This window comes from Cynocephalus volans, chromosome Y (assembly GCF_027409185.1).
Source record: "Cynocephalus volans isolate mCynVol1 chromosome Y, mCynVol1.pri, whole genome shotgun sequence".
In the NCBI taxonomy this organism is placed as follows: Eukaryota; Metazoa; Chordata; class Mammalia; order Dermoptera; family Cynocephalidae; genus Cynocephalus; species Cynocephalus volans.
This window is the reverse complement of record NC_084479.1, coordinates 2,705,900-2,720,697: the sequence shown is the minus strand read 5'-3', so window position 1 is coordinate 2,720,697 and position 14,798 is coordinate 2,705,900. Positions and strand designations below refer to the sequence as shown.

At 45.3% G+C, this 14,798-nt stretch overlaps 1 long non-coding RNA gene across 3 annotated transcripts; it reads right to left on the bottom strand.

Annotated features, from left to right (window-relative positions):
- Positions 1-6,162: 6,162 nt before the first annotated feature.
- Positions 6,163-14,575, bottom strand: LOC134368935 (uncharacterized). Of its 3 annotated transcripts, XR_010022579.1 has the most exons (5): positions 14,241-14,575; positions 13,818-13,897; positions 12,937-13,084; positions 9,651-9,793; positions 6,163-7,105 (listed from the first exon to the last, which is right to left on the bottom strand). It is a non-coding gene; the product is annotated as an uncharacterized LOC134368935 (long non-coding RNA). The 3 variants fall into 3 exon arrangements; XR_010022581.1 differs by lacking the exon at positions 9,651-9,793 and having other exon boundaries at positions 14,241-14,569; XR_010022580.1 differs by lacking the exons at positions 6,163-7,105; positions 9,651-9,793 and adding an exon at positions 10,794-11,649 and having other exon boundaries at positions 14,241-14,568.
- Positions 14,576-14,798: the final 223 nt, after the last annotated feature.

The window sequence follows — 14,798 nt, the reverse complement described above, 5'->3', positions numbered from 1 at the left end:
GCTCAACATCACTCAGCATCCGGGAAATGCAAATCAAAACCACATTGAGATACCATCTAACCCCAGTTAGGATGGCTAAAATCCAAAAGACTATGAACGATAAATGCTGGCAAGGTTGCGGAGAAAAAGGAACTCTCATACATTGTTGGTGGGACTGCCAAATGGTGCAGCCTCTATGGAAAATGGTATGGAGGTTCCTCAAACAATTGCAGATAGATCTACCATACGACCCAGCTATCCCACTGTTGGGAATATACCCAGAGGAATGGAAATCATCAAGTCGAAGGTATACCTGTTCCCCAATGTTTATCGCAGCACTCTTTACAATAGCCAAGAGTTGGAACCAGCCCAAATGTCCATCATCAGATGAGTGGATACGGAAAATGTGGTACATCTACACAATGGAATACTACTCAGCTATAAAAACGAATGAAATACTGCCATTTGCAACAACATGGATGGACCTTGAGAGAATTATATTAAGTGAAACAAGTCAGGCACAGAAAGAGAAATACCACATGTTCTCACTTATTGGTGGGAGCTAAAAATTAATATATAAATTCACACACACACACACACACACACACAAACTGGGGGGGAAGAAGATATAACAACCACAACTACTTGAAGTTGATACAACAAGCAAACAGAAAGGACATTGTTGGGGGGGAGGGGGGGAGGGAGAAGGGAGGGAGGTTTTGGTGAAGGGTAGCAATAATCAGCCACAATGTGTATCGACAAAATAAAACTTAAAAAAATAAAAATAAAAATAAAAATAAATAAATTGCAAAAAAAAAAAAAAAGAAATTATCCAGTTTCAGATGTTCTGTTATAAGCAACAGAAATGGACTAATACAGCCTTGTAGTGTAGATGGTCTTTGTTTCTGTCAAATACACCAGGGGCTGGATGGGGCCAGTTTTTCCATTAATTTCCCACATTGGAATTTCCATGCTGCAGGGATAGTGTGTGTTCAGACTCCACAAATGTGTTGCATAGGCTTGAGATTTTGTTTTCTCATAGGATTGTTTCCCATACCCTCCCTTGGAGTGTCCACAAGAAACAAGTTTTTTGCTACTTTCCTGTGTAGATGAGAAGTTTAACTAGTCCTCCCATTCATGAAGAAGGTAGTTAGCCCATGTCCCAGCTTTATGCTGGGATCTCAGCTTCATCCAGCTTCCCATTTTGGGGGGTTTTGTGGGGGACGGGGTTGTCAATGTTATATCCTTCATTCCTATACTGGGTATTAAAACCTCGGCCCCTAACCGTGAGTGTCTATGTTGGGATACAATCACCTTGTGACCCAGGAATGTGTTGCTTCTTTCTAGCTAGTGTGTGTATTTCATATTTGTATTATATTTTATACAGCATGTGTATGTGTTTGGAGGAATACGGGGGCCATGGAATACATTACCTCAATCTGGCCAGTTGCTAGAACTGGGAGTGGAGTCTGTTTTCAATTTTTCAATCCTATAAATAATGCTATGATGACTCTCTTTGCCCATTAATCTTATACATATCTCTGTTTATTTTCTTTGGAAAAATGCCTAGAAATGGTCAAAGAGTGTGAACACTTTTAATATATATATTGCCAACCCCAAAGAATGCGCCACTTTACATTCCCTGAGAATTCCTGTTTTTCTGTGCCCTTGCCAACATTTGAAAACTTAAAAAAAAATCACTTAGTTAGACAAAGAAATAGAATCTGAAAACAATATTTTTTTTACATTCTTAATTGGTTAGAAAAAAGTCCAAAGAAGAATAAAATTTTGTTACGTGAAAATTTTATGAAATTCTACTTTGAACATTTATAAAGATAGTTTTTTAGAGCACAATCATATACGTTTGTTTACATATTGGCTATGGCTGCTTTCAAACTACAGTGATAGAAATGAGTCATTGTGACAGACACCTATGACGTGCAACACCTAAAATACAGTCATGTGCCACATACCATTTTGATCAACTACAGACCACATATATGACAGTGATCCTATAAGATTATAGGGTGTATTAGTCTATATCATCTAGATTTACGTAAGTTCAGTCTATGATGTTTGCACAAGAACAAAATCACCTAACAACACATTTCTCAGATGTATCTCCTACAGTGATGCATGACTGTATATACTCTCTGACCATTTATGGAAAAGGTTTGTCAACCCCTGTTTTAGGTAAAATAAGCCCATACACAAATAAACTGTGGTATGTCATACAGTGGAAGACTAACCATCATTGCAACCAAATGTACTACCACTACACACAATGACACAAACGAATCTCACAAACGTCAAGTGGAGAGAAAGAAGCCACATACAAAAGAATACAGGTAGCATGTTGTAGTGGAATGAACGTCCCTCCAAACTCATTGAAACTTGAATCATGTCCCCCAAGTTTTATGTATTAAAAACTTGGCCCCCATTGTGACTGTTAAAAGGGCAGGAAATCCTATTACAGTAATTGAAAGGTGGGGCCTTGAACAGGTGATTAGATTGTAGGACCATGCAGTAATGAATAGATTAAAAATGGTGGTCAGGGGCATGGGTTTGAGGTCTTTTAAAAAAGAGTGAATGAGGAGTTTAGTCTCTCTACTCTCTTTGAAATACCATTTTTGCAATTTGATACACTGACATCACTGCCGCCGCCACCAAGGCCTTCACCAGCTGTGTTCCCTGGACTTTGGATTTCCTAGCTTCTGAAAGTGTAAGCAATCAATTTTGTCTTCTTTATAAATCACCCAGTTCTGTAGTATTTTGTTATAAGCAACAGAAATGGACTAATACACGTGTCCCCTTGATATAACGTTTAAGAACAGACATAAGTGACCTCTGCTGATAGAAGTCAGGAGAGTGCTAATCCTTTGAGGATGGGATAGCAACTGGAAGAGGCCTTGAGGGAGCATCTCAAGTACTGACCCAGGTGCCAGTTATGTGAGTGAATTATACCTGAAGGTAAGTTATAATTCAACAGAAAGTATTGAAAGAAGAAATGTTGGGGGTGGGGTGGAGAGCACTGCTTGGCCACATCTGACTCCTGAGGAACTCCTCTTAGCTTTGTTTTGTGATGAACAGGAAATAGGTTGACATCGTAAAGGCCTAAGTATCAGTTTCAGAGACTTATTTCTGTGTAACAAATCACTGCCAAAATTAATGCTTAAATAACTCTGTAGTATTATTTACTCATGATTCTGTGGGTCAGGAATTCAGGCAGGGCTCAGCTAGTTGGTTCTTCTGCTCCATGGGGCATTGATGACAGTCGTGCACAGGGCTGCACAACTGCCTGGGATGAAAGGTGCAAGAAGCCATAAGTTACATTGTCTGACACCTCAGCGTTCCTTTCCATGTGACTGGCTTCGGCTGCCTAACAGCATGGTGATCTCAGAGTAATCAGACTTCTTACATGGTGGCTGACCTCCAAAAGCAAGAAAGTGGATGCACCCATTCTCTTAGGCCTGGGTATGGAAGTCCTGCAACATCACTTCTACCATGTTATATTGGCCAAAGTAAGTCCCAAGGCATGTCCATTCAAGAGGGGAAATAGACTCCACCTGTTGATAAGGGGAACAGAAAAGCATTTGTGGCCTTCTTTGATCCACTCAGGACTTCCATAGGGTGATAGCTGAGCTAGTTGGCTGGAGCTTATCCCACTTCCTAGGGCCCCTAGGTTGCTAGGGCCTCCACTGATTGCTGCAGATACCCCCTGCCCCTTTCCATATCATGGGAGACTTGTGCTGAACCATTAATGTAACATGTTCGTGTTCCCCTCACCCAAGTGCCATTTCCATTAACTCAATAACAAATACAAACATAATTTAATAATTTGAAGAGACAATTTTAAAAATAAATTGAATTGGAAACTGTCAGCTTTTCATTTCAAACAAATAAATGCTACTGTCTACTCTTTTGAGCACGAAATTCAAGCAACACATCACTGAAACAGTAATTACTATCACCTGCACCCTTGTCTAGATGTTTAACGGGCATGGGAATCACCTGAGGATTTTGTTCTGTAGGTTTGGGTGAGGCCCAAGACTCCCCTGAGACTCCCCATTTCTAATGTGGATGCTGATGGTGCTGCTCTGTGGAAGCTATTGTTGGGCACAATCAGACCACAGTGGACTTCAGCCGGTCAAAGCTCAGTAATTTCCAAAGCACATACTGGCTGCAAACAGGGTTATTTGGACCTGCCAACAACACATGCTAGCTAAATTGGCATAGAGTTAAGCTAGTCCATCATGTTTTTATTTTTGTTTGGTGGCTGGCAGGTACCGGGATCTGAACCCTTGAGCTTGGTGTTATCAACATCATGCTCTAACTGTGTGAGCTAACTGGCCAGCCTTTTGGTCCTTTATAAGGAGCAGAGATCAGTTGGTTATTGAGGAAGTAATTTATTCAGATGACAACTAATCTCTGTCTCCCTCTCTCTCTCACACACACACAAATCTATAAATGGGAAAGAATGTGACAAGGGCAGAAAATTAGATTCAGATTATGCAAAAACAGGAAGACAAACACTTTAGGAAGAATGCAACTTGTATCATATCAGGTCTTGTCGGCTCTAAGCAGGCTCTGGAGAGCTGCCGAGCAAGGTTTCTGAGTTTGAGTAGAATTTATCTGGTAGACGGTATTGGTATTTGATCATATTATTGACACAGGGTTGCAAAGATGGATTTGTGTTTTTTTATGTGAGCACATTAATTTGGACATTGTAGAGCCCTTCAGAAGCGTTGTTTGTGTACCTCAAGAGTGTCGTGTGTGTATGTGTGCACAAAAAAGATTTATTCAATTTCACAAATTTGATAGCCTATTTATCTGTTACAAGTTCAATGCCTACTTTTTCTTTAACCTTAGAATTCAGCCTAGAAACCTTGTTATTCTTTTCCTTTTTTAACTATATTGTAAGTCTAGCAAATAATAGCAACCACTTTTAAGGAGCCTTCAGAAAAATGTTTGATCCTGTTTGCAAACTTAATTCAACACCTTCATGCATTCATTTAAACTTAGTTTAAATGCAGTACATTTAAAACTTAGCATACTGCTTTTGGTTTTGTTTTGTTTTTTTTCTCTGACGGGTAAGGGGATTGCAACCCTCAACACGGTGTTGTCTGCACCACACTCAGCCAGCGAGCGAGCGAACCGGCCATCCCTATATAGGATCCGAACTCGAGGCCTCATTGCTACCAGCGCCACACTCTCCTGAGTGAGCCACAGGGCCGGCCCCGGTTTCTTTTTTCATCACCTCAGTTGTCTCAGTTAACAGATACATTCTCACGTACACAAATAACTCTTTAAAATCCAATGAACTGCGTTGACATAGTAAAACTTAAGTTCCTTTACGTGTTCCAATACTGCCTATAGAATTAGTTTTCAACTAAAGTCATAAGTTTAAATTACTCAATTATACATTTTACAGTGACTCCTAAAGCTCAGAAATTCTTTTAAACTTTAGAAATGCATCAAATATAAATCATACACAGGTTCCTTCTGCACCCAAAATATGAATCCTATAGTTTTGATTCTCTTGAATGTTTCTATACTTTTCCTAAATCCTCCTAGAGCTGAAAGATTCGCCCCTATTCCAGATGATAGTTACCATCCCAGTAATCGAGTCTGTGGGTGCACACAAGATTTGGGCCAGACCCTGACTAGGTTCTTAACAGTGACCCTAATGGGATACTTGAGCCCTATTAATAATTGCTCTGTCCATGATGCCATAATTCATGGGAGGTGGTTTCAAGGCCCCTGACCCTTACACATTATTGATTCTTCTAGGCACCCAAGGGCATTTATAGGGCTGACAGCATTGATCACTCGAATTTGGCTCTCAAGATATGTACTTTTCCACTAGCTCTAAAGACCTCTGCACTTAAAGGAATCTTGTGGTAGGTAAATGTCCTTTCTAACTGCTCATAATGACCTTTGGAATCCATGAAATCTTTCTAGAGGCTTTGCTTAGATTTGGGCTTGGGGCAGGCTTGCCTCAGAAGTGGTGGTGTTTTTTCTCTACAGGCACATCAAGTGTGGTGTCTCTCTTTTTGTGATGTCATCAAGAACGTAATTATTTTTGGATATTCCAAATAATATTTAATTTTGGGTAACTCACATGGCTTTGTCTAAGCTGTGGTCACAGATTTTGAGGTTATTTGATTGACAAGAAGATGTGATGTATATGATTAACAAGATAATACCGTATTCATTCAGCAAATATATCTTATCTGCTCTTTGCAGATATATTGTGAAGAATAAAACATGTTTTTTTTCCCTCTGTTGCTTCTTGCCCAGGGTTTCTCAGGCTCAATACTGTTGACATTTTGGGCTGGATAAGTCTTGTCGTCCAGCGCTCTGTATGAGGCTGAGCAGCCTACAATCAGTGGCCTCTGCCCACTGGATTCCAGTAACACCGCCCCTCCCACCTCCCTAGTCTTGACAATCAAAAATGTCTCCAGACATTGCTAAATGTCCCTGGGAGGCAAAAATCACACAAATAAGCACAAGTACAAACTTGATGGGGGCTATTAAGGGAAACGGTGTAGTACTATGAGAGACAGCAACAGACAAATCCTGGTGTCTTCATTCATTTGGGCTGCTATAATAAAGTACCATAGACTGGGTAACTTATAAACAACCTGACATGTGTCCCTCACAGTTCTGGAGGCTGGAAGTCTGAGACCAGACTTCCAACCCTCTTCCGGGTTACAGACTGCCAACTTCCCACTGTATCCTCACATGGCAGAAAAAGAGAAAGTGGTTTTCAAGTTCTGATCCAGCCCAGGAGTCACCAAATGTTTTCTGCAAAGGGGCAGATAGTAAGTGTCAGTTTTGGGGACCGTGAGGACCACTGTTGTCTGTATTTCCTGGAAGCTGGTAATCAGATTCACAGGCTTTGATCCCATTCAGGTTGGACTTTTTCGCGAGACTGCATCACAAGTGCTGTGTCTGTCCATGGAAACACATCAGGTCTGGCCATCCCTCTTTTGTGATGTTGGCAGACATTTATGCTCACAGCTGAAATCCAGTCAATCCTTGGAAGTTCTATTCCTTTATTTTAATCCTAATTCCATCACTCCTTTAAAACATCTAGACTTGGTTATTCAAAGGTGAGTATATACTGCAAAAAAAAAAGAAAAAAGAAATTAAAACAAACAAATTTAAGTTTTCTAGTATTGGAATAATAAATAAATAAACAAAATAAAATGATCTCGAATGCTTCTATAAAGAGATACTTCCCTCATCTACATACAGACTGGGTAGTCAGGAGTCCAAGGCAAATCAGCACATGGCAAATATGAACATTGCTGGTTTGTCTGGTCTATACTGCTTGTTGGCAGTTACACTTTATGTAACACACTCATGGAGTGAAGCGTGCCATACATGGGGCCTATAGGTTTGGCGACATTTCTGGGGACTGCCGTGGTGGGCATCTGCTTTGTGGGATTTCCTGGCACTGACTGGGACTCTGTGAACAGAGTGCTGTAGACTCAAGCCCCAACTGAAGCAGTGGCAGGAACCTGGGAGCAAGTTGCCAGGTGTCCGAGTTTCCCAGGGCCACTGAAACAAAGTACCACAAACTGGGGGGCTTGAAACAACACGGCTGCATTCTCTAATAGCGCTAGAGGTCAGAAGTCTGAACCCAAGGTGTCAGCAGGACCACGCTCTTTCTTAAGGCTCTAGGGGAGAATCTGTTCCATGCCGTTCCCTTAGCTTCTGGCAGTTGCCAGCAATCCTTGGCATTCCTTGGTTTGTGGCCCCATCACTCCAATCTCTGCCTTCATTTTCACATGGTCTTCTCCCTGGGTCTCTGTGTCTCTTCTCTCCTTCCTATATGGACACCAGCCACATTGGGTTAAAGGCCCGCCCTACTGCAGTATAACCTCATCTTAACTAATTACACCTGCAAAGACCCTATTTCTAAATAAAGCCATATCCACAGGGGTTAAGACCTCAACCTACCTTTTGGGTTGGGGCACAATGTAACCCCCAACACCAGGGAACCCGGGCAATCAGGGTGAGTGGAGGTTCTCCCCACCAGCAGGGTTATGCTGACCCTGAGCAGATAACTGGGCTGCCAGAGAAGGCTTGGGCAACACCTGGTTTGATTTGCACAGATCATTTCCCCCAAAGGATCCCCTCTGCTGTTGCTGAAAATTGCTGTCCTTTTGGAATTTTCAAAGGACACAATGACTAGAAGTCAAAGGTATAGAGAGGGCTGGGTTCACGGGCTGCCACCTGTGCAGTCACACAGGGCCCCATGGAACAAAGGGCCTGCACTTATGTTATTGCTCTGCTGTCGCCATCTTGAAATTCTTCAGAGTGTTTGAACAAGGAGTCCTGCATTTTCATTCGGTACTGCAAAACGTGGTCCACAAATTATGTAGCCAGTCCTGGCTAGGGACACTGGGCAGGGGAGATGCATAGGAAATGAAGGCAAAAATCATGCTCTGCCTTCAGAATGGTTGGCCTGCAGCTGGCTTTTTCTCCCGTTCTACTTCTGTGCCAGGGAGTTCAGATGAAACTTCACAAGGACACAGCTTAAAGCTGAGTCACAAAAAGAACCAGGCTCTTCAATGTGTTTATTATGCAGAGCAAGCGTGAAAGCAGCCTAGTGGCTGGCGTAGGGTTCATCACCTCTCAAGTGATAAAAAAAATTCCCTACTGATTACGAGATGAGGCAAGGCAAACACTATTCAGACGGCTCTTTGCATCAATATCATAAAATCAGTTTTTCTAGAATGCCTGCACCCCCATACCTTCCCCTTCTGTGGGATCTAATACAATGCTTCTCAGCCTACAGGGTCTGGGGTGGGCGTTCCAAGGAGCCCTGCTGTGACACTGCTGCTCCACCCCCACACTGCGAGCAGAACCAGGAGCAGAAACAAAGAGTGACTGCTAATAAAGTCAGGCAGTATGGTGGCTAATTTTATGTGTCCACTTGACTGGGCCATGGGGTGCCCAGATATTTGGTCAAACTTTATCCTGGGTGTGACCATGAGGGTGTTTGGGGTTGAGATTAACATTTGAATTATGGACTGAGTAAAACAACTGCCCTCTCCAATGTGAGTGGGCCTTGTCCAATCAGTTGAAGGCCTGGATAGAACAAAAAAGCTGAGGAAGAAGGAACTCCTGCCTCCTGACCATTTGACATTGGTCTTTCCCTGCATTTGGACTTGAACTGAAACATCAGCTCTTCTTGAGTCCCAAGCCTGCTGGCTTTTGGATTGGAACTACACCATCAGCTCTTCGGGTTCTCAGGCCTTCAGACTGAGACTGGAACTACACCATTGGCTCTCCAGTTTGCCGACTGCAGAACTTGGGACTTGTCAGCTGCCATAATTACATGAGCCAATTCTTTATGATCTCAACCTCTCTCTCTCCTATTGCAACTCTTTCTCTGGAGAAACCTGACTAATACAGGAGGTCACCTGGGATAGCTGAACTTCAGTCTCAGGGCTCATGCTGTTTAGCACTATCTAGATACATTCTCTTGACCTTATTTCCCCACTATGAAGCCTAGGGAGTATAATATTATCATAAATTACACACATTCTATTGGGTTTCTCAACCTCAGGACCAGTGACACTGGGAGCAGATTGTTTCTCTGTTGTGTTGGGCTGTTGTGTGCACTGTAGGGCATGTGGCAGCATTCTGGCCATTACCTGCTGGATGCCAGTAGAACTCCTCTCCCAGCTGTGACAAGCAAAATGTCTCCAGACATTTCCAGATGTTCCCTGGGGGACACAATTGCTCCTGTCCCAGCTTAGAATCACTGATATATAACAACCATCTCAGGGTTGTTGCTCTGTGTGAGGATACCTGTGTTCAGAAACTGTTCCATTCACATTACAAAAGAGACTCATTTGTAACCCTAGTGTCCCTAAATGAAAACAACAGAAAAACGATTGCTCATTTCTGTGTCAAATAAATCCTTCTTATCTCTGCAAGCCTGAGCTGCTCTGCTTGACTCATAAAGCAGAGATTTGCAGTTTTAAGAATGTGTTTTTCTAAATGCACAGGAGACAAGAATCATAACCCTGAACAGGACAAAACCAGCTCAGAGGAAGCATCTTGCAGCATGGTGGCTCACGGCAGCTCCGTCTTCCGGAAATGACGGCTCACCTGGAATACACTTGAAGTTGCCTCATTAGCATTTTGGTGAACAGAACCCATGGGATGGGAAGGAAAAGAAGTAAAAGACAGTATTGGGAGGGGAGACCTGGAGAGGAAAGAAGTGGGGGACTCCAAGTTTTCTAACTTTGAGAGAGAAATTGGTCTAAAATTGTTTAAAAATCTGAACTTGAATAACTCAGGGACAAATCGAGCCTGCCTAAAACATGACAGCCATTCATCAATTCCAAGGAAGACGCTGTTTTGCAATGAGCACACAGACAGAGCACAATAAAGCACTAAAATGAAACAAACACAGACTGGCTGGCTCAGCCACACAGCTGACTCTCCGGGAATACCCCACATCTCTTTCGAGTGGAAGATTAGAAAATGAGAAAAACCTTCATCTCAAAACTGGATGCGTCTCCACAAATCAGGGAAGCCTTACTCGAGACAAGCGCTCCCAGGCTCCCTTTCCACACACGAACGCTAAACAATGACTTTTTGGTTACAAGTCAAATGAGAGTCTGAAATTTATGTTTTTTCATAAAGCAATGAAATAAAACATCAGAGGATGACCCCAGCCAACCCTCATTCCAATTCCTGAGCCCGGGGAGAGGTCTCTTCAGACATCAAGACAGGAATAAACAAGATCTTCTGATCTCCTCCAGGGATCGTGTATCTGCATTATTGAAATAAATGACATGCACTCGTAATTGAGTAATTATTTCAGCATTTAAAGAATGCCAAAAAATGAACCATTTTGTCTTCAGACCCAATCCGGCTGATTTCCGTTTTTCTCTTAGCACAATGTGACAATTACCCAACGGTATCACTTCCTAGAACATTCTGTGGTTTACACAAGGTGGGCAAGACTTCTCTGGCAGTATTTATTTTTCTCATTTTAGACTTGATGATTGCATCCTTCACAGATTTTCCTTTTCTAGAAGCTTCTCAAGTATTGAAGGTGTCTAGATCCCATTTTGTACCTTCCTTTTTAAAATAAGGTTCCCCTTTGGGGAGAGGAGTGGGGAAAGAAGGCAGAACCTAATAGAGTGAAAATTTTCAAACTCTGTCCTTGCATGTTGGATTTACTCCTTAACAGGCATTTTAAAGAAAGTATTCTGTGGGCTGGCCGGCTAGCTCAGGGGTTACAGTGCGGTGTTATCACACCAAGGTCAAGGGTTCAGGTCCCCATACCGGCCGGTAGCACAAAAAACCAAAGTATTCTGCAAGTTTCCATGAGCGCCTTTTAACAGCTTCAGAAAGGAATTTCCCAGCGAGTTGGGCAGGAAGAGAACAGAAGTATTTCCATCTCCTTTACCCAGAGCCTAAGTAGACTCTTTCCTGAGCTGTTTCTCCATCTGAGATCGGATGGGAGGATGGGTCACAACGACGTTCACACTTCGGTTGTCTGCAGGGCTGTGGTTTTAATGTGCAGGAAATAAAGAATGCAGAACTGTGCACTCAGTTAAGACTAGAGACTCCTTTCCCCAGCAGTGTTTTGTGTGTGCACGGGGTTTTCTGTCCATCATGGAAAGCCCCGCTTGACTGTAAGAAAGACAGGCATTATGCTCCCTACCAATTACACACACACACACACACACACACACACACACACACACACACACACACACACACACACACACACACACACACACACACACACACACGACCTCCCGATTTACCGCAAAGCTAGGGCACCCTTTCATCCCCTACCAACTTCTCCTTCACAAGTCCACTCACAAGTCTTTAAGGACACTCAGCAGACGCCTGTTCCAAGTCAAAAAGGGCTAATGGTGTAATAAAGAGGTCTCGGTCACCCCAAGTGCTGGCCTCTCGCTCTCTGCTTCAGCTCCTTTTAGGAAGACAAATGCAACGACCCCGCTCCGGTTATCTCAGGCAGAGTGGTCCGGGGGCGGTGGGTGGGCATGTGGATTAAGCTTGTTCAGGGAGGGTCTCCACTCTGTCTGCCTCGCATGCCCCATCACACTTTCTCCTCTACTAATGTGCAGATGAAATTAGGAATACCCACAGATGTTGTCGTGACGACTAAACGAGCTCGTATTTGCTAAGTGCTTAGCCCAGAGCAAGCACATACGAGACTATCTTAGGTCGGGCTCCCTACAAGGGGTGCTTCTAACAGAGGTGGGGGTTCTCGTAGAGTGACTGATCGTGTACATGAGGCAGGACAGGGCAGGTGAGGAGCTGGCAAAGCTACGATTTCAGGAGAAGTCTAGCCTCAGTCTGATCCCATGGGGACCGCTGGAGTGTGAAGGGCACTAGTGTGTCCCAGCAAGGCAAGGGGGCTGGACTGTTATACTGCACAATCAATCCCTGGGGGTGGGTGTAGCCTCTCAGACATCTCTTGTCAGTGCAGGGTTGTCCTCATTATCCTCTGGAAAAGGCAGCCTGACACAGCCAAGGGAGTTGGGGGGTGGGGTGGGGGGACTGGAGCATCTGCTGCACAAATCAACAACGATTGGATGACAGCATCTCTGCATGCCAAGGGCCAGAGCTCAGAACTCAGAAATCTGAACACTTGAGCCTCAGTTTCCTCATACAAACCATCTTCCCTTTGGTCTCACAAAGCCTCCTGAGTCCCAGCTTGAGGTTGGCATTTGTGGACCCTGGTTTCATTTGTGGACAAGTCACAATTGTATTCTAATTGCACAGACTCCAACCTGTTCTCTGCAGCAGCCCAACTCCACAACGCACATTTGCCACCAGTGTGAACATGTAGAGAAGATCTGTCAGCTTCAGGGACCCTCCCCTCTTTGGACTCCTAATTGGATGCAGTGTTCCTGACCCCTGTTCTTCATCTGATGCTTTTCTTACCTTGTCTTTCCTTCTGTGAGTCCTTTGACGTGTGGTGGACGTGTTTCTCCCGCTCTTCTCACCCCTCTCCATAGAGTTTGGTTTCACTCCAATATGCTCCAGCCCCATTCAGGATTTGTGATAGATCTGTGCCCTGATCTGTGACATTCTGAAACAACAAGGTGCCCGAGAGGGTGGGAATGCAGCTTCACAATGGCCATGTTGGATGACTACTCAGTGGGCAGGAAGGAACAGAAAAGACAGCAGTGGCAGCCTCATTGGCGATAACTCATGCCAATCAGAAGGGAAGGTGTCAGAGCAGGGACATCCAGCCCTTGGGACATACACTGGCACATGCAACATCACAACGTATTTGCTTTTGTGACTTTCCCTTGGACGCTTAATTGTTCATGTGTAACTAAAAGAACTCACGTGGTGGAATTTCTAGCACAGAACATGCAGGTAGGGGTAGGTGGTACTTGCGGAGCAAGGAAGTTTCTGTGTTGTAGCGGGATGTGAGGAGGAAAGATTCCTTGGATAGTCTCCTGTCAGCCTCACATTTTTCCATCTTGTTTTTCTTGGGGTTTTTTTGGTGGTGGGCGGGGAAGAGGGATCGAACCCTAGACCTTGCTGTACAGTCTTCTTTACTAAAACAACTTTTCCCCTTCTAAAAGTAATATTACCATTTTGCAAAGGCTCTGGAAAGTAAATAGCTTTTGCACAATCCCACCTAAGGAACGCAAACTACAATGAGCATTTTGGGACATTTTCTTCGAGTCTCTTCCCCTATGTATCTGCATTTGGATCACTGTTAGACTTTTTCCTAGACCTTTTTCTATCACTTCAACAGTGTTTGAAATCCTCTCTGATACTTGCTGGCATTTCCTGGCATAACGTCTTACCTCCAGGGCCTGGAGCACTGCAGGAGCTGGGGGATCTGGAGCAAGACACAGCTTCAACTCTGGGCCTTCAGTGTCACCAGCTATGCGACGTGAGGGGAACAGAAGTTACCATACAGGTTTAATGTTTTAGGAGCTGACCTCGCTTCCTCCCGAGCAACGGCCTACTTGGATTTCTGCTCCAGCTGTCAAACTCTGGGATCCCACAGACTGAATGCAAGAGCTCAGGGAAGGTCGAGGGGCTCCCGCCCAGAGTGGGAAACCCGGGCCCGCCCTTCTGGGGCTCTCCGGGCAGGGACGCGACGTGGCCACCTGCCCAGATCCTCGCTTCCAGGTGCGTCCTCTCGCCCCCCCCAAGAGGGCCGGCTGCGCGTTCCTCCTGCAGCTACCGAGCTTCCTCGGCCTCCCCTCAGGGACTTTACCCACCTTCCCAGGACCAGCTTGGGGGATCGGGAACCCCAGGGCTGAGTCCCCGACCTCCACGTGCGCAGAGGGGAAGACCCCAAACATCCCCGGCCCGGGAAGGGGTCAAGCGAGGTGACCGCCCTCCCCGCCGGGAATTGTTTCGGTCCCAGGAATCAGCCCGCGTGGGGCGCCGTCCTCCCCGCCCTCCTTCCTGTCCGCGGTGGCCCGGGGGCGGGCGGACGCGGCGGCGCCCATCCTGGCCCGCGTGCGGTTTCCCGAGGCCGGTGGAGGGGGTGGAGCGGGAGGGAAGCGGGAGGAGCGCGCGGAGGAGGAGGCCGCGGGAGGAGGAGCAGCGGCGCGGGAGGGAAGAGGGTGAGGTCGGGCAGCGGGGAGCAGAGGAGGAGCCCCCGAGGGCGGCCGGAGGAGGGGCGGCTGAGGGCGGAGGGGTCAGGAGGAGGCGGAGCAAGGGCGGGGGAAGGAGCCGGAGGCGGCGGGAGGAGGAGGAGCGGCTGACGGGGCGGAGCGGCGGGGCGGGGCGGAGGTGGAGCCTGCGTGCGCCCGGCCCCGCCCACTCGGCCG